We start from the raw sequence: 25,645 nt of genomic DNA, 5'->3' as shown, positions 1-25,645 counted from the left end.
GGACACATTCATGTATATCTAAGTTATACAGATTCTCAATAAGAGAAAAGTCTATGGTGCTTGAGATGGTTGGACAAGTTTCATTATGAAGATTTTACTTTGTCTCCTATTTAATGCTGAGCAGAATTTCCTAGCTCTGAAATGGGAGGCTGTCAATGGAAAATGAAAATAGATGAAAAAGTGGCCAAAAGGGACAGATATTTTGTCCTTATAACCAATAAATGTAAATTGAGGATTGAAATGTTCACCAAATTATGACAAGTGTAGTGAAGGGTTAAAAACATTTCTTATAGCACCATATTTGCATTAATTTTTAGGCTCTATGCAAAGATTTTTTAGAGATGGAATTCACAACCTCACAATTAAAATTTTTAAAAATTCATTTATTTGAAAGAGAACAAGGGAGAGAAATTGTCCATCTGCTGGTTCATTCACCAGATCACCCAAATGCGCAGGGCTGGGATAAGACAAAGCTGGGAACCAAGAACCTCTTCCAGGTTTCCAATCTTGGTGTAACAGTCTAAACCCATGGACATTTTCCCATTCCTTTTCCAGACTGATGAAAAGGAGCTGAATCAGAATTGGAGCAGCCGGGACACAAACTGGCACTCTTATGAGAAACTGGCATTTCGGTTGGAGTCTTAAATCCAGCCACAATATTTCTTTAATAGAATATTTGAACTGTTACAATTAGCTAGGTAAAATGAAACATTATGTATTCACAAGCCAAACATTATTTTTAAATTAGCAGTGTTCTCAGAATTTATTCTGATCTGCATATTTTGTTATTTAAATGATTTAATAATTCATTTAAACTAAAAGTAATTAATTTCTGAAGTCCTATTTACATTTGATTTCATATGATGACATGTTGTATTAAAGGAAATGCTTGGATAGTGAGATACTACTTGATTATTTTGTTTATCCAGTAGGCTTTAAAGACAAAAAAAAGATAGGCTAATCAAAAAATATTAAAACATATTCTGAAGAATACACTTCAAGTATTCAAGCTGATATGATATTATGAATAGGGAAGACTTTCAGCAAAAGCAGCTAGTTAATTAGCACTGAATCACGATGTTACTATCTTTGTGCTTGGTTCCTGAGCCGTGAACTGTTAATAGGTTATATGTAAATGATGAATAGAGTGTGATAGCCTTGACATATTTTCACTTTAATCAACGGAGCAACTGGTCTTACCTTTTCCACGTAGTGCAGTATAAAATGTTTTTGGCTATATCATTGTCAATGTGTTTTGATTAGGATGGCATTTATGTGTCATTTAAAGACTAGGTTATACTTAACAACAGGGAGGAATTTTCGGGTATTAACTAAAATCATTTATATTTAAATTAAATATACTGATTTGTGAATTTGAATAGATGAGAATGGTCATATATAAAATATATTTCTCCTAACACATTTGCATGTGCAACTTTCTTAGGTATAAGTTCATATATTTACATATATCCATGCATATATTTACATGTTATTTTCATCTTTTAAAAATTTTACTTGAAAAATAATCATGTTATATATTTATAGAGCACAATGTGACATTTTAGCACTTTTAAAGCATTTCTGAATACATTAACACCAAACAAGGCAATGGCTCACTAAATGTGTTCCTCCAGTACGAGTGAATCTGTGCTCTGTGATCAACATCTTCCCTCACTGGCTCTCTTCCTCTCTTCCAACCTTTACTATCTAGCTTCCTGTTTTTTGATTCAGTGAGTTCAACTTTCTTCAACTCAACATACATGCAAGAGCGTACAGCATTCCTCTTGATGTGACTGCCTGACTTCACTGGACTTAATGTCCTAATTCCACGATGCAACAAGTGACAGTTTTCACAAATCTAAAAATGCACAAATGAAGTACAATCGAATAGTCACCAACAGAGAGATGCCAGCTGTCCTAAATCACTACATTGGGCCCAGTACAGTGGATTAACTTTCAAATTCTTACTGGTAACCACTGCGACCTAAAATGGACACCGGTTTGGGTCCTGGCTGCTCCGCTTTCTATCCAGGTCCCTGTTTGTGGCATTGGAAAGCAGTAGAGGATTGCACAAAGCCTTGGGATTCTGTCCCTACATGGGGAACCAAGAAGAAGGTCCCAATTCCTGGCTTCAGATCAGCTCAGCTCAGGCTGTTGAAGATCTTTTTCTCCATCTCTCCTTGTCTGTAAATCTGCCTTCAAAATAAAAAAAAAAAAACAATCAAATCAACCAATCCATTATGGAATTTTCAGCTGTACTGATCTTGCCAGAACCTGCCATGTCAGTATTATTTTTCCTGTGAGACCAGTGCAATGTGTTGAACCAGAAGTGCGTCCTCTCCAGTCTCGGTGCCTGTGCAGCTAGCTCTTTTTCCTTCAGCCCAACAGTCATTTCCTCTGTACAGAAAGTCATGCATTCTGTGGCACTGGTGAAGGTCTGGACCTCTTGGTCGTCAGGTCCGGCAGCCACCCTGAAAAGCTTTGGTGCATCCTGTAGAATGCCAATTCATTAGCATTTTCTGTGTGGGACCAGTGCAATGTGTTGAGCTGGAATGAGCTCACTCCTGATTTAGTGTATGTAAAGCTTGCCATTTTTCCTCCAGTTTCCATCTGTAACCAGCCTTTTCCTCAGTACACAAAAGGGCTCCTGATGTAGCATTGTTGGGGGTATGACCCTTGAAATCCATCCCGTGCCTGCATCTACTGTTTAAGCTATGCCACTCTGCTTTGGCTTGTTTGACTCAAGCAAATCAATGAGACAGCCAGTTCTATGCCAGGTTCACCTCCTGAGCTCCTGGTGAGCTCACTCCCCTGGTCCCAGGTGGAGTTCTGATCGCTGATCCCTGACCACCGCTGGGAGATCTGGTCGCTGCAACACCACTCCACTCTTTCTGTTGATTCTCTATGTCTATGGGTCTCCAGGTGTCCCTCTGACATTGGTCTGCCCTCTCCTATTTCCTAGGATCATGGCCTCTCTGCTAATTATTCCCCATGTGCTTAAACATGTTCTTATCCTGATTTACCACTTTTTCTCTTCTTTTTAGTTTATCTGTTAGCTGCACATTTTCTGTTCTATGTTCAAGTTTTTTAACTATGCTGAGCTGATTTTGTATATATTGTAAGATATGAATTTCATTTCATCCTTCTGGCTATGGGTATCTAAGTTCTCAGTGATTTGCTAAAGCTACTCTCTTTTCTCCATTAGTGGTTTGATTTCTTTCTCAAAATTAATTCAACATAGGGGCTGACACTGTGGCACATTGCTCAATATCTCTGCTTGTGATATAGGCAACCCTTATCAGAATACTGATTTAAGACTTCACTGTTCATCAAACCAGCTATCTTTCTTTTGGTACCCTCCATATCAATTATTACTAATGAGGGAAAACCTGAGATTGGTCTTTGTGGGACTATCACATTTCAAGAGGCATAGAAATTACTGTCTTCCTCTTGCCAACACGATTCTAGGTTCATCAAACACCAAAGCGGAGCAAATTACATCAGAGCCCAAATATGAAGTAGTATAAATTCATTTAGAGGTTGTGTGCCACACCAATGATTCCACTAAATCTTAGGCATTATAAATCTAATTAAGGTGTGTTCAAAGAAATCAGTGGATGCTATGGCTGCCATTTGCATTTGATAGCAGAATAATGAGAAGAGAGGAGAGGGAACAACAGTAACTGCAGGACTGGGTTGAAAGCAAGAGCAGGGGGTTCAATCAACGTCTCCAATATGGATTCAAGGTCCCACATAGTTAAGCCATCCTCTGTCTCCGTCTCAGGGTCTGCATTAGGAGGGAACTGAAAAATAGAGTCAAACCTCAACCCAGAAACTCTGAGTTCTAGGTGTCTCAATGGGCATGTTAATCACTGTACCAACTTTCTGCCCCAAAAGTATGTTGCTGAGGTAACTTTTTATTGAACAAGAGGCCGACCTTACTGAGTTTCCCCAAACTTTTAAAGGATGCATCTGGAGTTGGTATGTGTTGAAACTTGTTGTTAATGCGGCTTAACCATTGGCTCCGTTCACCAGAGTCGTCCATCTGAGGGCATGCATGTGTATTTACCTGGTACCCCTTGAGATGCCAAAGCAGAGTAGAGTGGCAGTTTTTCTTCTATGCTGGCACAATCAGACAAGCTGTCCAACACTGTGTGTCTTCCATTCTCTCCCGAGAATAACCCTATACAGGTTCCTGACTGGTGTGCTCTGCGCCTGTGGCAACCTTTCACCCCCATTTCTCCAGTTCTTTTCCTATAGCCAACAGATGGTAGTGCCTTTTCAAATTGGCCACATTTGGCATTGGCGTTACTTCATTTGCCCTCTGGCTTGCCATCAGCTCAGTTACAACTTCCCTTGTGTTAATTAGTGCACTTGTTCTTGCTCTTAAACGTGAGTACTCTAACCTTTCTCATTAAGGACTTCAGTGCACACCACGTGGAAAAGCACTTTCCTTTTTCTGTTTCTCAACCTAAGTAGTTAACATGAATATTTCATTGTTTTTTAATCTTAAACTTCATCTGAAACATCATTTCCGTGTTCTCATTTAAGACATTCTTCCAATTGATTCTTTTCCTTTCTCAACCTTTCTCATCTCCTTTATAAGATCAGAGCCCCCTCCAAACCATGGCTGCTTATCAGACACAAGTTTCCTTTTATTCTCTTATATCTTTATGTGCATACAAAGCCTCATTCACTAACCTTATCACTTTATTGGTACTACTCAAAAGCAAAGAACAAAAATTAACCATTTACAGATTTTTTTTTTTTTTATAATTCCCAATACTACGAATGTGGCCAAACTATGATCAGAAATCTGGTCTCTAGATGTGACTCATTTTGTTACAAGGAAATAATTTGTCAGTTTTTCCTCTAATTTCACATAGATAGTCTGAACTTATTGAAACTTAGCATATAATCCAGAAAACAACAAGCTAGGTTTTACTATTGTCACTTAATTTCATTTTAAAGCAAACAAAACTTAGGGACTTTCCTTTTTTATTATTTAATGTAGAATTCTGAATTAAGTGTTATGTTAAGAATTTTATTAACATTTTTAAGCAATGTTTTGATATGTTTTGATTTCTGCTAATTGAAAATCCAGAGTTACAGAGAAAAGAGGAAGAGGGTTGGTGGGAGAGAAAACTAAGCATATAAGAAAGTGATTTCCAGGGGGCAAAGATTGTGTTTTCACTGACAGTAGACTCTAGCAACTTTTCATTGTTTTAAATGCCCATTGACAGATATTCCTAATAACCAATGCCCCTGACCTTCCACTTCTGAGCTGTTACTACTGATTGTTGGCTATGGTGACCTATGGCAGTACTGTGTCTTATCATTCATTCAGAACCAATGAACCTTGCAAACCATTGTCAATATACCATTCAGAATAGCAATACTGGGGCAGCCAGATATACAGCATCAGGGCAGCATTTGATCTGACAGTATCTGTTCTGCTAGTCTGTGTATTAACAACACAGAACAGGGGCTTGTTATTGTTGCTGGTTTTTGACTACAACACTTTAAAACTCTTCTGCCTATTCTTTGTGGGTACGGTGTCATCTAAATCCTGTCTAGATGGCATTGGTTTAGTCTTTAATTTCAAAACTGTTCTATCTTTGCTCAACTAGAAACTTTGCCTAAACAGATCTGCGCTTCATTTTTTTTTCTGTATTTTGGATATCACTGTGATGAGTTTCTCGTATTCTACCAGTGTCTCAACAATGATTTATTTTTAGTATTTGGAGATTTAATTAACAGATGAGAAGGTAGTTTTCACTATTCTCTTAAAAATGCAACCCCAGTGAGCAGATGAGTACTGGTAATTAGAATGTGTCTTGACCCAATTGTATGTGACCAGAAAGTGTACTATATTGCTTGTGTTATGTAACCTGATTTATCTTTACTTATGTATTTCCATTAGTTTAACTTACATTAACTTAGAGGAGGCAGTGACATAGAAGCACAGTTCCTAGGTGCTAGTTCATTCCCTAAATGACTACAACCATGCATGTGGCAGGCCCTAAATGAGAGGTTAGAACTCAAACAGGATGTCTCATGTGCTTGGCAGGGACCTAAGGATGTGAGCCATCATTGCTGATTCACAGCTCTACACTATTAGGAAGCTGGGTTCAGAAGTAGAGTTGAATCAAACCCACCTACTCTGAAATAGAATATAGGACAAGCAATATAAACTTAATTCAAAATTCAAGCCCTAGTTTTAACCATTTGGAAGGAAAAAATTGATTTTCATAACCAGTTCAGGTTGAGTAGAAGGGCTAAATACTTAATCCATGGACTTCCAAATAATAATAATTTCTCTCTATAGTTTATTGGTGTTACAAGGATAGTGAGTCCTTTTTTTTCTTTTTGAGGAAAATTAGAAGTGAAGAAATTGATAAATTAAAAATCTTTTTAACTAAATGGATTTCCTCAGATTAGAAGTTTTACTTAAAGTCCACATGTGACCTACTTTTCACTGGCAAGAAACAAATTTCTGTAAAGGAAAACTTTAAAAATCAATTTTGATATTTATTTATTGACCTAAGAAGTGCAAAATGTCAAGTATTGCTGTTTCGCCAAAATAGACACATTATAAAAATGTTTTACCATGACTAGAATGTAAAAGAGGTGTTTTATGATAAATCCTAAGATTCTGTGACAAAAAATAATTGAATCTGTCTCAGTGAGTTCTAAAATGTAAGCCATGGCATAAATATAAATATAAATATAAATATAAATATAAATGTAAATATTTAAATGTTGGAATGTTTTTAATTTTGGAGATCAAACCTAACAGAAATATATCCTTATTGTACTAAAAATGACTAATAACTTTTCATATTGCTTTCTTTTCCAGAACATTAGAAATTGCATTCATAACACTTATTGAAAGCCATTTTGCTATATTGTATGAGAAAAAATACTTTTGAAAAGACTATAGAATGCACAAACTCTATCAAATATAAGTGTTGCTAAGGATGTGCAAACTCTATCAAATAAAAGTGATGCTTTCTTCTTATAGTAGCAGAACAAAGCAGGGTTTCATCATTTTCATGCATCATTCTATCTACAAACAATTATTGGGAAATAATTTCCATTGGGGGAGCCAAGCTATATAAGCTTTGTGGGACACTGAAAAAAAAAAAAACAAGAAGAGAACAACAGAAACATTGAATTGTTCCATTTGATATATTGATTCAAATAAGCCCAAATAATATAAAGTAAAGGAAATATAATTCATATTGACTTTGGATCCTGTTTTCTGAAAAAATACAACCTCTGATTTCACAGAGAGCTTTCAATTTTTGCAAAGAAGTCATTCTCCATTCATTTGGTACTTTTCAATAATACAATGCGTTATCTTCAGCAATTTTATGTAAAGGTGCACAGTGAATCATACATTCTCCTTCTAGCATTAATGGAGTGAGTTCTGGAATTGGATTGATAATATTAAAAAAAAAGAGTTCTAGCACTTATACCATCTTCATTTACAGCATAATCCTAAAATATTTTATTATCAATTGAACATGAAAGATGAAAGCAAGCACCCATGGGAAGACACACACACACACACACACACACACACACACACACACACACACACAAACACACACACACACACACACATTCATGGGATAATGCCCGGCTTACGGAAAGCATGTGAGGCTGAGAATATATACTGTGCTACACAATTAGAATTTCCATTGCATCAAGCATTATCCCTCAGAAGTCACATTCTTAAAATGTTCTCTTAAAAGTTAAAATAAAAATTATGAAAATTTCTCACAAGAAAGATATTAAATTTAAAAAGACAACTTGTTTTGGGACACATGAGCAAAATTGAAAAAAAATATTTTTAACATTTTTTAGACATAACTGTTATGTGCTTCTGATTTCATAAAATTAACATAAAGTTATTTATTTCAAAATGATACAACCATGGTAATTCTTTATTGATCCAATAATGGTTTTGTCCCATGAATTGCTTTTATTTCATGCTAATATAACTGTGACCCTAACTTAGAATTAATTTAGTTAGACCCAGAAGAAGCTTCTGGTTCCTAGCTTTGGACCAGTTCAGCTTAAGCCATCATAATCATTTTGGGTGACCCAATGGATGCGAGATTTTTTTGGTCTGTCTCTTTTTCTCTGTAAATCTGATCTTCCTTTATAATAAAACAAACAAATAAATAAACAAACAAAACATCTTTTTTAAAAGATTTTTTTTTCATATCATACCTCTAGAGCCCAGAATTAATTTAAGACATTTTAGGCCACATTCCCACTGCCTCGTGGTGCGGAAGCATTTGTTTTTCTCATCCTGTGCAGTGCTTGTGCCAGACACACCTTGTCTAGGTAGCCATCAAGTCTGCAATATGTGTAACTTCCCAGAGTTCACTTTATGTATTCTTACATGATCCTCTTGTGCAGGTGCCTCGTCCGTGTTCAAGTTTCTCCTTTATGGAGTATTCCTGCCAGCTCATGTATGCCCAACTCTTACAGCAATGCTTTAATTGCTTTTTCAGAAACTGTTTACAACAATGGGAGCACCTGAGACAGGGTATCGGGATGTGTCTCTCTTAGTGAATAGAATTTAATTTGTAATGGGCTTCAACATTCATAACAGAAGTGGTATTTTTGCCTTGCAGTAACTACATAGTGAGCGATGCAAGTTTACAGTAGAAGGAAATGAACAGTGCATCAACCTTATTGGGAAAATGAGACACGGTAGATGTTTAGTAAATACTGCTCACATGCCTTTGCTATAAAGTGTAATCATTGAATGAAACAAATAACAGGGTTATGTACGTATTTTTAAGATTAAATATAGCTTCTCTAAATTGTATTAAGTTCAATTTTATGCTATTGGTAATTTCATTGTGCACCAGACAGATTTCCAGACATCTTGACGAGTACATGCAGATATAGTATTGAGTTAGCATTTTACTAAGGAAAAAAAATTATAAATTGGAATTTATGTCTGCATACATTGCATAGTCTGCCACTATACAAAATGGTCACAGTTCAGAGCTTCACTTCATCTCATGCACACTGGTGTGGCAATTTCTAGAGTTTGCAGGATTAGAATAGAAAGTCAAATTTAAATTTGATGTAAACAAGTACATTTTAATGTAAATATGTTCAATGCAATGTTTATCTGAAGATCCTACAGTGTGAAAGGAATTTAATTTGTACTATTTTTTGTACAAGCAAAGTTTATAAAATAAGTGGTAGGATCAATACACTCTTGCACATATTTGTAAAAGAAAGCTGAAAAATACAATTAGAGAATAAAGAATAAATTTTAATAATATTTAAAGTCAGCATAAGAGTTGGAAACTTTTTGACAGTTATAGACATAGAATAGACACTTAAAATATTTACATCTTAAAGCTACACATTTGGAGAGTATTTTTATCTCTCTTCTAGGAAAAAAAAGCAAACTCCTTGCAGCTGATTTTCATATAGAACATTCTTAAGAACAATGTAAATAAAACTCGGGCGTAGAACTTGATTAAATGCTTCTTACTAAAAATAGTTTTAGGGAAGAATTTAAATGATATAAGTAATGGATAGAATAAACTTTCAAAACGCAAAAAAAACTGCAAAGACGTTTGTGTTGAGGATTGTAGGTTGAGTTAAAAAGTTGTGTGTGGATATGTTTGTGTGGGGGGGAATTCTTTGATTTGCAGAGGAGTCAAAGGAAATAAAATCCTCCATTCTGTAGCTGGGATAGATAGTAACTACACCATCGAAACAGTAGAGTGGTTTATCTGGAGTAAAAAATCAGAGATTAAAAATTAAATTAAATATAAATATCATAAAAAAACTACAGGCTAGTCCTTTTAGATGTGATGATAAATATTTCAGAGAAAAAATATGCATTTATTGATCCTTCTTTCCCCCACTTTCTTGGTTGAACAACATCCACTTCCCAGTGCATCCTCTCCTGTATGAAACTCCATTTTTCTTATTTCTCAAGCTGAGAAAATGCCACCGTCTCTTTCTACTATTCTAACTTATTTTCAATGAGTAGAACTTTGTTTCTCCTTGAATAAAAACTGGTCATTTAGGAATTTAATATATTATCTGTATTGCTGATGAAATTTAGCATACACTAGAGATTGCTTTCAAATGAAATAATCAAAAAATAACTGATATAATAATGGATTTACCATTTTTGTCTATACCTATAATCGCATTTGTTCTTAAATATCAGGATGTTAAACTCTTAGCTATTACTAAAGGACTATAGTACTGCAACAATATAGAGGGAAATTGTGGAGGGAAAATTGTGGAGGAAAGGAAGGAACGGAGGGGAATCCTTGTCTTTACAAAAATGGATCCTGAGGCTGAGCACTATAGCCTAGTGGCTAATGTCCTCACGTTGTAAGTGCCAGGATCCCATATGTGAATCAGTTCATATCCCAGCTGCTTCACTTCTCATCCAGCTTCCCTGCAAAAGCAGTCAAGGATAGCCCAAAGCTTTGGGACTCTGCACCTGCGTGGGAAAGCTCATGGCTTTGGATTGGCTCAGCTCTGGTCACTGAGGCCACTAGGGGAGTGAACCAACAGATGGAAGATCTTTCTCTCTCTCCTTCTCTCTGTAAATCTGACTTTCCAATAAAATAAATAAATAAATAAAGTCTTTAAAAAAGTATTCTGAAAAGCAATATACATTTTTTTTTGAAAAAGGAAAATACATTGAAACTAATAGAATATTTTATTTAAGAAAGGAGTCAAGAAGATAATAGTTGTTAACAGGAAATTTTCTTGGGGTTTAGAAACTTTGTATAAGTTAGAATCATGCCAGGCAGTCACTAATGACCTTCTCCATGTTGAGGGTTCAGTATCTGGACATGAATGGGAACTACTGTTTTTCCCTTACACTGAAAGGAGCATTTCAGGATATATAGGTGTCGTTATTAAACCAAAATTATTTCTAAGGTGCTTTTCATTTTTTATTAATTTACATTTTGATTTGATGGACCATTCAGAAGCTTAGGGGGCAAAACTGTCTCATTTTAGTTCTGCATTTAGGCATGCAGAAAGCTGCTCCACCCAGCGACGCTGATTGCGGTTAGTATGGTTTTCAAGGTGGAATGACAATTTGTTATTTTACAATTAAATTTTATGTATGTATTAACAGGTATATACACACAAGGAGAAAAGCTGTAAAATATACTGGTCAATAATTCAAGAAAAGTATTGTGAAATTAAGGATTTGATCTTGTTCAAGCTCAAGAAATACAAGCTATTTTGAGGTTTTCTAAAATACTCCATAAATAAATGTATATAAAAAACAGATCACAGAGATAATACATTTAGATTTAAATGTGCAAATTCAGGAGTAGTAATGAAAAAGAAATACGCATCTCAGGGTAAAACTGTCCAAGTCAACTTTTTGTCTAAGGTGCTATTTTGATTTGAAAGGAAACAGTGAAATTAAAATTTTCTATTTTATAATCATATGCAATTTCCTACAGAATTCTATGTGCAGTCACCAGGGGAACTTCAGGAAATGTACAACGTTATCACTGTAGACGTCTCAATATATCGCTTGTTTCTCTTTGTTCCCTTCCTTCTTTTTTATCTTCCTTTCTCTGTTTTTCTTTTTTCTTTTATGTGAGAGAGTGCAATCAACAGTGGACAGGAGCAGTAAGCATAATTCAGTGAAGTGATTCTTCGAAGTGCTACAATTGTATAAACCAGATGTGTAACCTTCTGTTGGTGAATCTTAATTCAAAGATAACATTTAGAGTAGCAATAACTATTTGCAACAATTCTGTCTCTTTGAAAATACCCTGGAGTTATGTACACATATGTGCACAGATTAGCATGCAGAAGGATAATTGAAGAACAAAATAACAAAAAGCATTTTAAAATGTCATATATATAAATTAAAAATAAGTACCTAAAATATCTATGGAAATATCTTACATAGCTAATAAAGCATGTGAATTAACTCTAAATCAATAGATTATGATGGTGAGTAACCTGATTACAATATTTAATTAAAAGAGCCTAAATGTTAGGAGAAGAAAAAAGTTAATATAATTCAGATATATATATTAAGAACATATGTTAGGGGGCCCCTGTGCAGAGGCCTAGCGGTTAAAGTCCTCACCTCGAACGTGCCAGGACCTCATAAGGGCACCGGTTCTAATCCCAGAAGTTCCACTTCCCTTCCAGCTCCCTGCTTGTGGCTTGGGAAGGAAGTTGAGGACAGCCCAAAGCCTTGGGACCCTGCACCCCTGTGGGATACCCGGAAGAAGTTCCTGGCTCCTGGCTTCGGATCAGCGCAGCACTGGCCGTTGTGGCCCCATGGGGAGTGAATCATCAAATGGAAGATCTTCCTTTTTGTCTCTTCTCCTCTCCATATATCTGACTGTCCAATATAAATAAATAAATAAATCTTTACAAAAAGAGAGAGAGAAGTAACTGTTTAACTATGTTCATTATATATTGCCACTTTAATTTAATGTTTTTGCTAGTGAGATCAACACATACCCAAGGAGTTCTAAAGTTTGTTTTAAACGTCTTTATTTCTAACCATAGTTGTTTATTTCAATTGTATATTTTAAGCAAATATGTAAACTCACTGATTGTCTTATCAACATCAAGCCAACTCTTTCACTTAAACTAATCTTGCTATTTGAAATAGAAGCCATAAAATGATCAGCATTTACTATTACAGTAGTGCTAAATGTAAGAATTAATATGACTATGTTCTTCCTACAATTTCCCCTAAAATTTCTGCTGTAATAGAGTTAGTAGTTGCAGAGTCTGTCCAGGAAAGATATCAGCAGCCTGCAAAGGAGGGAGACAGAACAGAACTGTGTGGTTTTTGCAACAAACAAGGCTAGGGAATTCTGCAGGCAGTGCAGCAGTCAGCTGAGGTGGAGGCCCACACACATGTGTTCTCAGAATGTCTACATGGCAAGATGTCTTGATCAATTCTTCCTCTTGGTCGCATGATGTTCTGATTCTGCAGTGAGAATGAGGTTAATGGCTTAGAATATCGCTGTGTCAGTAGCGAAACTGGCTACTTATCAAGTGTAAAACCACTGGGCAGAGTTCAGCAGTTGCTCTCCCAACTGAAGTTTGGCCCTCTCTGCCCTGAACCCCTGTTACTTGTATCTCTCACTCTTTCTCATTCTGCATCTTTTCCCCTGTTTGTGCCAAAGGCCACAGTGGTACATGAGATGGAACATAAACCCATATTAACTGTGCCTATTTAGTCACCTCTTACATGTGTTAGTTAACTGTCTTGTATTAATTCTTTCATCATCATTTTTATATTAAAGATTTCTTTCAAAAACATGCAGTAATTTTATTTGAAAGCTGAAAGAGGAGAGTGAGAAAGACACACACACACACACACACACACACACACACACACATTCTGCTAGTTCTCTCTCCAAACCTCACAACATACAGAGGCTTGGCTATGCTGAAGTCCTGCACAGTACAGAACTCAATCTACATTTCCTACAGGGGTGACAGGATCCAAATGCCTGAATCAACTTCTTGCTGCTTCCTTAATAGCTTAGATTTAGCTTTTCATTTTGTATGTGTAGCTTTGCATGTAAGAATGACTGTTTCTCAGAATTTAGCAGTTTATGTATGACACACAGATTTGAAATTATTTTCAAGATAATATGGTACTAATTACTAACTCATTATGAAACAAATCAGATAGCAAGAATTGTGGTAAGTTAATATCAAAGGAATCATAAATAATACTTTGAATACTTGCTTTGTCTCCAACTATACAGCATAGTGAATATGCTTAGTTAAAATCAACAAATTCACATCCTATGTCCTTGTACACTGAAGTCAAACCCAGCAACAGAAATTCCGTAAGTCATCATCAGCTGGTGCTATAACAGAAGGTGTTCATGCTGGAAACACTCCCGGTATACGTTTGGAAAAGCTGCATTTGATAGAGACATCACAACATTTGAAGTTGTTGATGATCAAATTTTTAGGCTTTGATTTTGATAGATAGTGTTTGGTTGATTTTGAGATGAGTACCTTTCAAAGGCACGTCTTTGATTGTGTAACAAAAGCAGCAGTGTTTTATTTCAGTCATTCTCTGGGTTTGTTCTCAAGCGCGGTGCTTGAGTTTTGCCTTCTGTCCTTCCCAGCTTTCAAGCTGCACGTTTTCCTTTACCTGAATCAGCTTCTGTTTAGGTATGCAGTCAGACTCTGGCTTTCATTAAGAACAAGCATCATTTGGAAGAACCTAACATACGTTAAAGAACTGTGCTTGCTGTGATGTGATCTTCAGGTGATAGAAAATCTTGAAATGCACTGAACTCATGTATTTTAAGATTCTGTCCTTGCCTTACACACACACACACACACACACACACACACACACACACATACTCAGAGACACATCACTGTGAACAAGAATCACAGAGGGAAAATGCCACTATGCTGATTCACTGACACAAAAATGCTGAGGCCAGATTTCTATATTTCTTTTAGCATCCTTTCTGTAGGGTCACATGATATCTTGCCCATAAGATAAAATTTCCTGCAAGAGAATAATTTAAGTTATATAAATCGAGGAGACAGATATTTTAAGATCTCAAAAATCTTGTGGAATTTCTTGGCAGGCTTGTATAAACTTTCACCTGTTTGGCGTAAGTTGTTTCACAGAGCTGCCATAACCACAACGAAGGCTAGAAAATATAGGGAATTAATTTGTATTTTTCATTGGTGCGGATGCATTTCATGTATTACAATACAACGTTTCAACATAAACACATACGTAGGTAATGTTAACTGCTTTGCTGTGTAGTAATGCATAATAATTTCTTTTTTTTTTAAAGATTTATTTTTATTATTTTTTCATTGGAAAGGCAGATATACAGAGAGGAGAGACAGAGAGGAAGATCTTCCGTCCGATGATTCACTCCCCAAGTGAGCGCAACGGGCCGATACTATGCCGATCCGAAGCCAGGAGCCTCTTCCGGGTCTCCCACGCGGGTGCAGGTTCCCAAAGCTTTGGGCTTTCCTCGACTGCTTTCCCAGGCCACAGGCAGGGAGCTGGAAGGGAAGCGGGGCTGCCGGGATTAGAACCGGCGCCCATATGGGATCCCGGGCGTGCTAGGTGAGGACCTTAACCACTTGCGCCACCGCGCCGGGCCCAATGCATAATAATTTCAACTGATGATGCCATGTATAATAATCACATTGCGAAAGGATAAGTTTCATCTTTCTTTGCTGCAAGGACTTTTGAAGCAAGGTGCAGATCAGTGGTCTACAAAAGGGAAATACTTCTGCTGCTGTTTCAGTCAGAAAATGTTGAGCTGAAAACTTGCCCTGTGTTGCGGATAATTTTGGAGGCGAATGCCATTGCTATGGTTCGGATACAAAACAAAATCGTCTAGCCCAAGTAGATAGCCCTTGTGTGTGTTCCAACCATTCCAAATCAACTGGTACTGAATTCAGTTCTCACCCAGAATCAGTTATGACAGACGCCAAGTCAGATCATGAAGACTAGCTGTAGAAAAGTTATCAAAGCGGCATTCTTGGTAACTTCTTAGTCTCCGTTGTTTGGAAAGATCTACCAGAAAAATATTGGGTCATTTGCTTGACAGTTTCTACCACAATTACGAAAGTAAAAAATCATTTTTAGTAAATAATATGACTGTTCAATTAAATGTTTTTCAATATGCTCAAATCCTATTGTAAATGTAAAACAGAATGGTGTAGTGGAGATCTGACAAAACAATCTATTGTGCCTTTTTGTTAGACCTCCTGATGTGATTCATATAGCTTTTACAACAGCAGGCCAGAGCTACCAGATAACTCTGGTCATTTTATTATTATTATTATTATTATTATTATTTTGCAAAATTACAAGAGGTTTTAATATTTTAATTTAAAAACAAAGTATATGTGAAATATGTAACTGTTTATAAGCTTATGGCTCTAAGCAGTCTTTTACAAAATACTTTATAAAGTAACTTCTGACTTTCATCTTTCATAATGTTTGACTACCACTAGTAATGATAGACATAAGCAAATCCAACTTAGAGTTTGACATCTTAAGAAAAGAAGTCAACCAAAAGTGTTTTAATAGAGAATTATTTATGTGATGAACCAGCAGCTGTTTTCATTAGATCATCATCCAATATTTTCTCCCGAGGTAAATGTCTGTATTTGCACCATCAAAGTTTAACTACCACTCTCATTTAACATTTTCAAATGATCTTGAAGATTTCTTTAGGACTGGTTAACTTTTTCATGAGCATTAAAATTCTGGACTCTGGATTTTGGGGGGAAGTCTGGTATAAATATAATTGAGTTTTTAAAGGTTTCTCTAAAGTTCAGCAGGGATTTAAAATGAAGAATTTCAAGTGTGTCTAGCTATAAATACAGCATGGTCTTTAATTTAGAACTAAACATTTTTTTTTTCTGTTAGTAAAAAGGAAACCAAAAAAATCATTATTGGATTAAAATAAAGCACCACTGATAATTCAAGCTAATTTTTGCTTTTATTTCAATGCCTCCCTCACTGGGGGACTCAGTTCTTTTGGTATTTTTTTTTATGATGCATTTTAATTTGGAGGGAAGGTTTGATAAAATCTAGCTTAAACTGCCCAAAGGATTTGGTTGAAACAAAATACAGATGTACACATATGCATAAACAAAACATACAAAAAAATGAAATAACATATATTCCTATATGCAAATAACTATGTATAACTATAACCATAAACTTTTTATGTTTGTATAGAAAACTTATAAAAGATTATTATAAGTAGGATATAAGTACTTAAACCATAATATTTAAGCAGCAAAGACAGTCTAGGTAACTATACTTATAAAGGACTAGTTACATTGTTTAAGAATGAAAAAAAGTATATATATTTTGGTAGTAATTTAATACCTTTATGAAGAAAAGTCAAAGAGAATGTTACAGTATACAATCACTTTAATTGTATCATTTTTATAAATAATTTTATCAATAGATTTCTAGTAAAAATAATTTTTTTCTAAAAGGATGCTAAATAATCTGTTTCATTATTTAATAAAATATCTCCCAATGTAGAAAAATGAGTATACTTGTTTTCCAACTAAGAGCGTGCACCACAATCGTCCTTCTCTCCTTCTTGCTTTAAGAGTAAGTACTATATGATTCCAATTAAATGCAAATATAATAAGACAAAACTATATAGACAGTGATTGTTCATGGTTTACTGGACAATTAAGAAAAGGGGATAGGGTACACATGGAATATTTAAACACTATTTTTAAAATGATTTATTTTTTAAAGATTTAGTTATTTTTATTGGTAACACAAACCAGATTTACAGAGAGGAGAGACAGAAAGAAAGATCTTCCATCTGCTGGTCCATTCCCCAAGTGGCCCCAACAGCTGGAGCTGAGCAGATCCAAAATCAGGAGCCAAGAGTTTCCTCTGCGTCTTCCACAACGGTTCAGGGTCTCAACGCTTGGGGCCATCCTCCATTGCTTTCCTAAGCCACAAGCAGGCAGCTAGATGGGAAGTGGATCAGTTGAGACATGAATGGGCGCACATATGGGGATTCGGGCAAGGTGAGGATTAAGCCATTGAACCTCACACTAGACCCAAGACTATGATTTTTGAAAAATAAGACATTGCGATGAGGCACAAATCATGGCATGATTCCAAAGAATTGTAAAGAAATTTTATAGTGTAAGGAATGAAGCATAACAAGAAGTCAAACTCATAACATTTTAAAAGTTACTTAGCAAAACAAAGTTTCGATGTGCTAAATGTAAAGAAGAAAATGTGAAGCCTAAGTGAGTACACAGATACAACAGGAAGGTGTGGGCCTATGAAGCTTTGCACACCTGCGGGCCACATAAGAGCAAAACACAATTTGCAGAAAGCTGTGCTCCCATTGATACTGTTGTTTACGTTGGGATTGTGGATTACCAAATTCTGAAACAGATATATACGAAAACTGGAATCAAAGGAACAGGGTGAATGGCGGTTGGAATGTGGAAGCCAGATTTCTCACTGTTGGGGTAACAGGTTACAAACAAGCAAGGAATGAAAACAAAGTAATCCACACGGTGAGAATAAAATTGAAAATAGCATAAAGTCAATTTTAGCTTGATGTCGACACAGATGGTAACCTATGGTAATGTTAAAACATATGTGTATGTCATCTGTTAGAATACTCATATATCTTTCCTAGTCTTGTCTAATTAAATTGTCTAGAAACAACTGTAACAAATACTAACACACACACTCCCAATATACAGATCTTGGTTTCTGATACCATCATTCATTGAAAGGAATCATGCATACCCAGTGTAAAAGCTGATTCAAGGACTTCAAAAAGGGTCAGAATAGAGCTTCAAGCAGGACCTGAAAATTAAGAATGTTTTTTAAAGGATAGGAGCATATTAGAGACAGAGGAGTTACTTGAAAGAGCTTTAATCACAAAAGCTGGACAATATACATTGACAAAATGGGAGAGTGTATAATTGTAAATACAAAACCTGGACGACAATGGAAGCAAGTGGTACACAAAGAAGTCCCCAGCTGGGATGTGAAAGTGCTCACAGTGGCTGGAGACACTATGCCACAACACTAGCCCTGATCCTGGATTATTATCCACATAGAATGAATTGCACACTTGCATATTTGTATAAATAATAGTAGCATAAACAGGCCACGGTTTTTTCATTGAATATAACTAATATAAAATAGGATACTGATAACTTGAAAAATATGGTATAAAGTTATATGCAAGATTTCCATACTACTTTTGAACTCTTCTGTTATTATAAAGTCGTTCTAAAGGTTTTTAAAAATCAAAATGTAGAACTCTCAAGGAGAAATCATTTAAATAGAGAAAATACTGAAAATAAAACAAAGCAGCTCATGAGGAGTGTTTGTCGCCCACATCAGTTGTGCAGCTGGAAACTGACACAAAAAATGATATAAAATTTCCAAATTTTCTATTGGCAACAATAAATATAAGAAATGCAAAATATCAGTGAACTCTTGGGAAGTGTTTACTGAGAGCTAACGGACGTGACCATGGTGTGGTGTGGCCATTCAGCAATATAATCTAGCAGCGATTTATAACATCATGAAAACGCATCACCGAAGAATAGTCAATCCTACTTGCAAAGGGAATAGAGCCTCTCTCCGAAACATGTGCTCACGTCCATAGGGGGATGCATGGAAGGAAGTGTATTAAATTGGCTTTTACACTCAACAGGGAGTTGGAGGATATCTTTAGGGAATTAAAGCCAGTGCAATGCTAGATAATAAATGCAGGATGATCATATGTCAATAAATGATACATAGCAACCTGGGAAAAGTGCCTAATGGTAAAAATGGTAAGAACTGAAAAACGCCATTTTATTTAAGCAAACAGCAGAAATGCACACAGTGAATGACTGAGTTAAAATGAGGAATGAGTACTCAGCATTGATAAATAAAATGTGAAAAAGGGCAAACTATGGTATGAGTAAATACACATATATAAGATGTATCTTTGGATGCAAAAACATATCTTATCTGGGGATAATCCAAATTCCTCAACTAATCAATAATGAAAATTAAAAAATCAATTTGAAAAATTCTTTAACCTTGCGTTTTAAAAAAGATATCAAAATGGACAATAAAATATGAAAGGGAAAGCCACAGTGTCATTCCTCCACAAATTAAAGGTGTAGAATAAAAAAAGAAAAAAAAAAATTACGTCTTCAATGTCATTAAGCACATTGACCAAATGCAACTGATTTGCGATGTGTATTGATGTAACAATTCTCAAAAGCAGCCTGGCAGTATGCACAAAAGATGTACAAATAAATAGCCATGATTGTATAAATACACCACTAAATGTACAGAAAGCATCTGTATATTTAAAATAGGCAGTCATGTCATGACTATTTAAATTTTCATAAGGTCCAAGTCAAAATGTATGTACTTAGATACTATCCACAAAGCATAAAAGTACATTTTAATGTACTTAATAAAGAATGGGTTAATTTGCTAGGCAAGTCATTTTGAGCAAATTTCCTATGTATTCGTTCTTTGCATTGAAAATATATATATATATATAAAGGCCAATTACAGAGCTGTAGCCAAGAGTCCAGAAAGACAAGGTCAGGTGCAGCACAAGGGCAGAAAACAAAATCCCAGATGGGTTGAGCAAAGCTCCGTAGAGAAGCAGCAGCCGAGCAAAGAACGTTTGCTGAAAACACAGAAGCTTACAGCCAGCAGCTCAGGACGAAGGTGACCCCAGATGAGCTGCTGAAGGGTACCCCAACCACAAAGGGCTGGTGAATTTGGAACCAACACTAGGGGAACAGGAGCAGACAGCCCCAGTGGGATCCCGCCCAAGAGACAGTGTGATGATGCAAAAAAGCCATGGCAGAACACGCTCGTGAGTGAAGAAAGCAATACTGAATGGGAGCTCACAGCCCCCTGAAAGGCCCCCACACCCCTCCCAGATTGGGGCAGACATGCCGTTAGGGAGTGAGCCACTGGAGTGTGCATTGGCGGAGGTCAGGACTCAGGGAAGCATGGCAGTATTCACCCCACTCAGAGACCATGTGCACCCTAACCCCGCCCCCGTCCAGAAAGTTATCAGGGCCAAATGACAGAAGCTGGATCCCTGGGTGGCAGAGATTTCGTCTAGGTCAACCGTATGAATCCCAAAGTGAATCACAAGGAAAGCTCAGACACATTTGTGTAGGTGAGCACTTCAACCCTGCAGCTGAGACCTAACACCAGGAGTGACCAGAATAATACAAGACAGGAGGGCGAATTAGAAGGAGCATTCACGCCTGCAGCAGAAACCACCTGGTGGGGTGCCTGAGTAGCACCAGCAACGGGCAAACCAGGCAGAGCTAACTTTCTGAGCAGCAGCCTCAGCAGAGCCTCAGCAGCAATTCCACAGATACTTGCTCCACAGACTGTGGTTGGGTAAGACAGAAAAATGTGGCTAAGGGAAGCAGCCAGGGCAACACTGGATGCGCAAACCGAGGGTGAATTCTCCCTGCGCACACATTTGAAAGCCACAAACGTAATGTAAAGAGAAAGTTGGCTTAAAGAGAAAGCCTGCACACCTGGAAGGCCATAGGGAAGGAAGAATTAAATAAATAAATAACGTAAGTAAGTAAGTAAGCAACATATGTTTCCCTCGAAAATGGGAAAGGGACCATCTCAACCTTAAAGCTATGGGATGAAGATACTAAGGATCTCCCAGACAAGGAATTAGAAAAAAAAAAAATCATCCATTTACCAGTCAGTTTAAAACTAGGAACCAGGAGCTTAACCCCAACCCCTCCCATTAATAGCAGGAGCTGAAGCACTTGAGCCATCCTCTGCTTCTTTTCTCAGACAAATTAGCAGGAAGCCCAGATGAGAACTGGAACAGCCAGGATTGGAACTAGTTCCCATGAGCGATATTGATATCATAGTGTGACACTCATTGCACCAAAAGGGCAGCACCAAAGTGAACACATACATAGATACATAGAATAGATACATAGAATAGCTTCCAAACCCTGGATGCTTTTTCACCGTAATGGAGAATAATCATATTAGGGCAAAGGTGTATTGAAATCTTTGTAATATCCCAATGTATTAGAAAATAAGTTGCTGTCATTATGCAAAGAAATAGCTAGTCCAGTGATTAACTTGTGTGTTTATGGTGCATCTTTAATTAACTGTTTCCAGTATATCATTTATTTGGATTTTTTCTCTTATTTTGCATATTTTTACATGGTTTATGCTTTTTTCTGCCTACATTCCAAAAAATGCATCAGCTACACAAAGATAAAATCACCCCAAATTTCAAATTACAATGTGAACTGTATTTTTGGGGGGTTATAATCAGTTAAGAAAATAAATAGCTATTGAACAAATTGAGGTTGATTAGGATAGCTTTATAGTACAATAAAATAATATCATGAAATATAAATGAGATTTATAAAGTCAGTTGTGGAGCTAATTTTAGTATGCTTTTATGCTACATAAACAATAGTATTTCTTTTGGGAAAAGAAAAAATTAATCACAGAAGCTGAATAAAGTTACAAATGTGAGCAGTTCCATGGTAATTTATTTAAGTCATCCACATTCAAATACTGGAACTCCCTTGGTTTAAAGTTAAGTTGAATGCATGATAAATTCACAACAGGGAAAGTATGGTACGTATGCAAATTTTATGTGAGTCACCACAAAGGTAATTGTGTTTCTAAATTATACACTCCTTATTGTCCATATCATTCATTTTTCTTCATTCTTTGATTTTGCAAATAAAAAATCAATATTTATTCCTGGGATAAAAGTCATTTAGAAAAATATCTGAGACATTGGCAAGTGCTTAAGTAAAATGAAACAAATGTGAGTTGGAATTTGCATTCAAGTCATAATTGTTCACTGTATGCAGCTAAATGAGTCTGTTGTATGGCTGTAATGAATATCTACATCCATCCTCACAGTTAATGAGGAATAAATGACTTATTATCCATGAATGGCTGTGTCTAAATAGCTTTGAAACAAAAACAGAATATTAAAGAGTGAAGCTAAAATAGATCTTAACTGATAATGAACTTACTTAGATTATTAATTAATTTTAAAGCATCAGAAGACAGACCACTTAGGATGAAATCTACACTGGCATGAGTTCAAGCGCAATCATATTTTGAAGACCTGAATTTTAACTCGTTTGTGAGCACATGCATTTGTGTTTATATGGGTGCATGGATGGGCATACTTGCACACACATGTATGTAGATTTCATCATATTCTATGCATGCAAACATGAGCACCTATCCCATTTCATGGAATCTGTCGTAAAATATCTTTGTCATGGTAAAATGAAGTAATTTAATTAAGTGTACTTAGCCAAAATGACAACAATGCATGTTTAAAACACTCATTTACACATCCAAAATTTTAAAGAAACAAATTCAAGAGTATAACTTTTTGATCATGATCATTTGATCATGAAACTCATTCCTAAGTGAGTTTTAAAGTAGTAAGTTAACTACTTTTTTGTGGAAAACTGAAAATGTGTATTTTTCAAATTTCAATTTTTCGAATTCTGTTTATTGGAGAGCCAGAGCCAGATAATGAGGTGAGAGTGAGAGAATCTCATGCAATGGGATGGGTCGAAACCGGTATCAGGGAATCAAATCATGACTCCAATATAGATTGCAGAGATGCTATTGCTGCTGTCATCTCTGCTGCCTCCCTGACTTTGTGTTAGCAGGGTTCTGGGATCATGAGCTGTCCCTGGGACTCAAGAAAAGGCACTTTTGTATGCTATGAAACTCTTGGTCTACATGTGAATTGCTTGGCCAAATGCCTGTGTCTAGAGTTCAATATTTTACATCATAAATTTCTCATCTTAATGGAGTTAAAATTGGCAAAAGCAATTGCATATAATAATATGATGATACTACTTTTCACACGTATGCACAGTATAAGTTGATCATCATAGTTACGTGAATTAGCACACATAACGCCATCTCATGTTGTTAGTTATTTATACGTGTAGAGAGAATAGTTAATATCCATTTTCTTTGCAAATTTAAACTATGTATTATATTATGTATTATATTTGTGTATGGAGTTTCCAGAGCTTATTCATCTTATAACACAATTTCTATCCTATGAAAAATCTCTTTTGCCATTCCTTAATTTTTGGTAATCATCCCTTTAGTATGTTCCTATGCGTTGGCCTCTTTGTAGATTCTCACATATCAAATAAATCAGAATTCTTATCTGTGTCTGACTTATTTCACTTAACAATTCAGTCTATTAATAATGTTGTGTATTGTTTGGTGCTAAAATTTTGGTCAAATACATCCATATTTATTGCAACAGATTCATATTATTTTTTTATTTATTTTTTACCTAGGCATTTTTGATGTCGTGAGCACATGCCCAGGACCACACGCATATTTGTTATTCATTTGTCCACCAACAGGTGCTTAGATTAATGTCACATCTTGGCTATTGTGACACTGCCACAATGAACACATGTCGGCGTGAATTGCACTTTTGGATATTGATAGCGTTCCTTTTGGCTATGTGTCTAGCCTACGATGGGTGAACTATGGAACAATTACACCTTATTTTTTGAGGAAGCTTCATGATGTGTTCCAGAGCAACTGTAGAACATTCACACCAAAAATACACAAACTCAAACATGAGTTGTACTTATGGCAGTGGTATCTGAAATTATTAAATATTGTTCAAAAATATGATTAATCCACATTTGGAACTTAATAAATACAAAACTAATTGTCCACAGTTGTCAGTTTGTGACTGAAGCAATAATTACAAATTAAACTGTTTAAATATATAGTAATGGAAACCCAGAGAGGCAAATAGAGAAAGAGATACTAAAAGATGCATTCAGTCCACTTGTTTACACCCCTAACACCTGCAAGAAGGCGTGCTCAGGGACTACGCGCTAGGGTTGGACTCCTCCAATAGCTACAGGGTAATTGCAGAGAAGAAATTTATCTTCTTTGCCCATCAGTTTCCTCGATCTGCACAGATCAACTTGCTTGAGAGAGTTACAGAAGTAATTAAATTAGTTCTAGGCCCTTGCATGTGCTGGGATCCCAAATAGGCTCTGGTTCTAATCCCAGCACCCGTGTTTCTCACCTAGATCTCTGCTGGTAGCCTAGGAAAGCAGTGGAGGACATCTTACACCCGTGGTACTTTGAAACCACATGGGAAACCCAGAAGAAGCTCCTGGCTCCTGGCTTCCAATCAGCTCAGCTCTTGCTGTTGCAGCCACTTTGAGAGTGAATCATCAGACAGATCTTCCTCTGTGTCTCCTCCTCTCTCTGTATATCTGACCTTCCAATGAAAATAAATAAGTTTCTTTTAAAGAAAGTTTATATATGATTTGGATATTATCTTTCTATCATTAGTAGCTAATACTTAGTGACTAACCAAAATCAAGCACTTCAACTTAGTTGTCATAATGCTAAAGAGAATTCACTCTCCCACAAATCCATTCCCTTATTTTTCTGTGTGTTATGCTGTGTTTCCTCCTTACTGTTAAAGTATTAGTACAATTGCTCATATGCACCATAAATCATATATTAACAGGAGGTTACGACTTGGAAAGCAAGCACATGGGGATTCTTTGAAGCCGTTTTAGCTGTACAGCTTATTTGCTTTTGTGTAATGTAGATTTATATTACCACTGGGATTTTAATGATGTTTTACTGGCAGAAAATACTTTTCACATTAAATTAAGAATATTTAATATCAAGGAAAAAGATCTTATGTTTTTGTCACAGCTGGAAAGCAGTAATAAATAATAATATTTCTTTCCTTGCAAATAGTGAAAAGCGGCATTATATTTTCAGCATTATACCCATGATTTGCCATTATTTCAATATAATATACAAAATATGTTTCTTGAGTTTTGTACATAGTATTCTGCACGTTGGGATGACCAAGGATGTTTGGGTAAGGATTCCAATTTGATGACATCTGTATGTTGAAAAAATAATAGCTGTCAATTACTACACAGTAAATATAATGAAATGTTTGCATTTTAGAGTAGGGCTTACAGTTATCTGTTATGAATACTTTATTTAATGGGGTGCTAAAGTTCCCTGAAAATTATTTACACA

The sequence above is a fragment of the Ochotona curzoniae genome, unplaced genomic scaffold (assembly GCF_017591425.1).
Source record: "Ochotona curzoniae isolate NIBS_2020 unplaced genomic scaffold, NIBS_Ocur_1.0 contig_2754, whole genome shotgun sequence".
Taxonomy (NCBI): Eukaryota; Metazoa; Chordata; class Mammalia; order Lagomorpha; family Ochotonidae; genus Ochotona; species Ochotona curzoniae.
Note: the sequence above shows the minus strand (reverse complement) of the source record.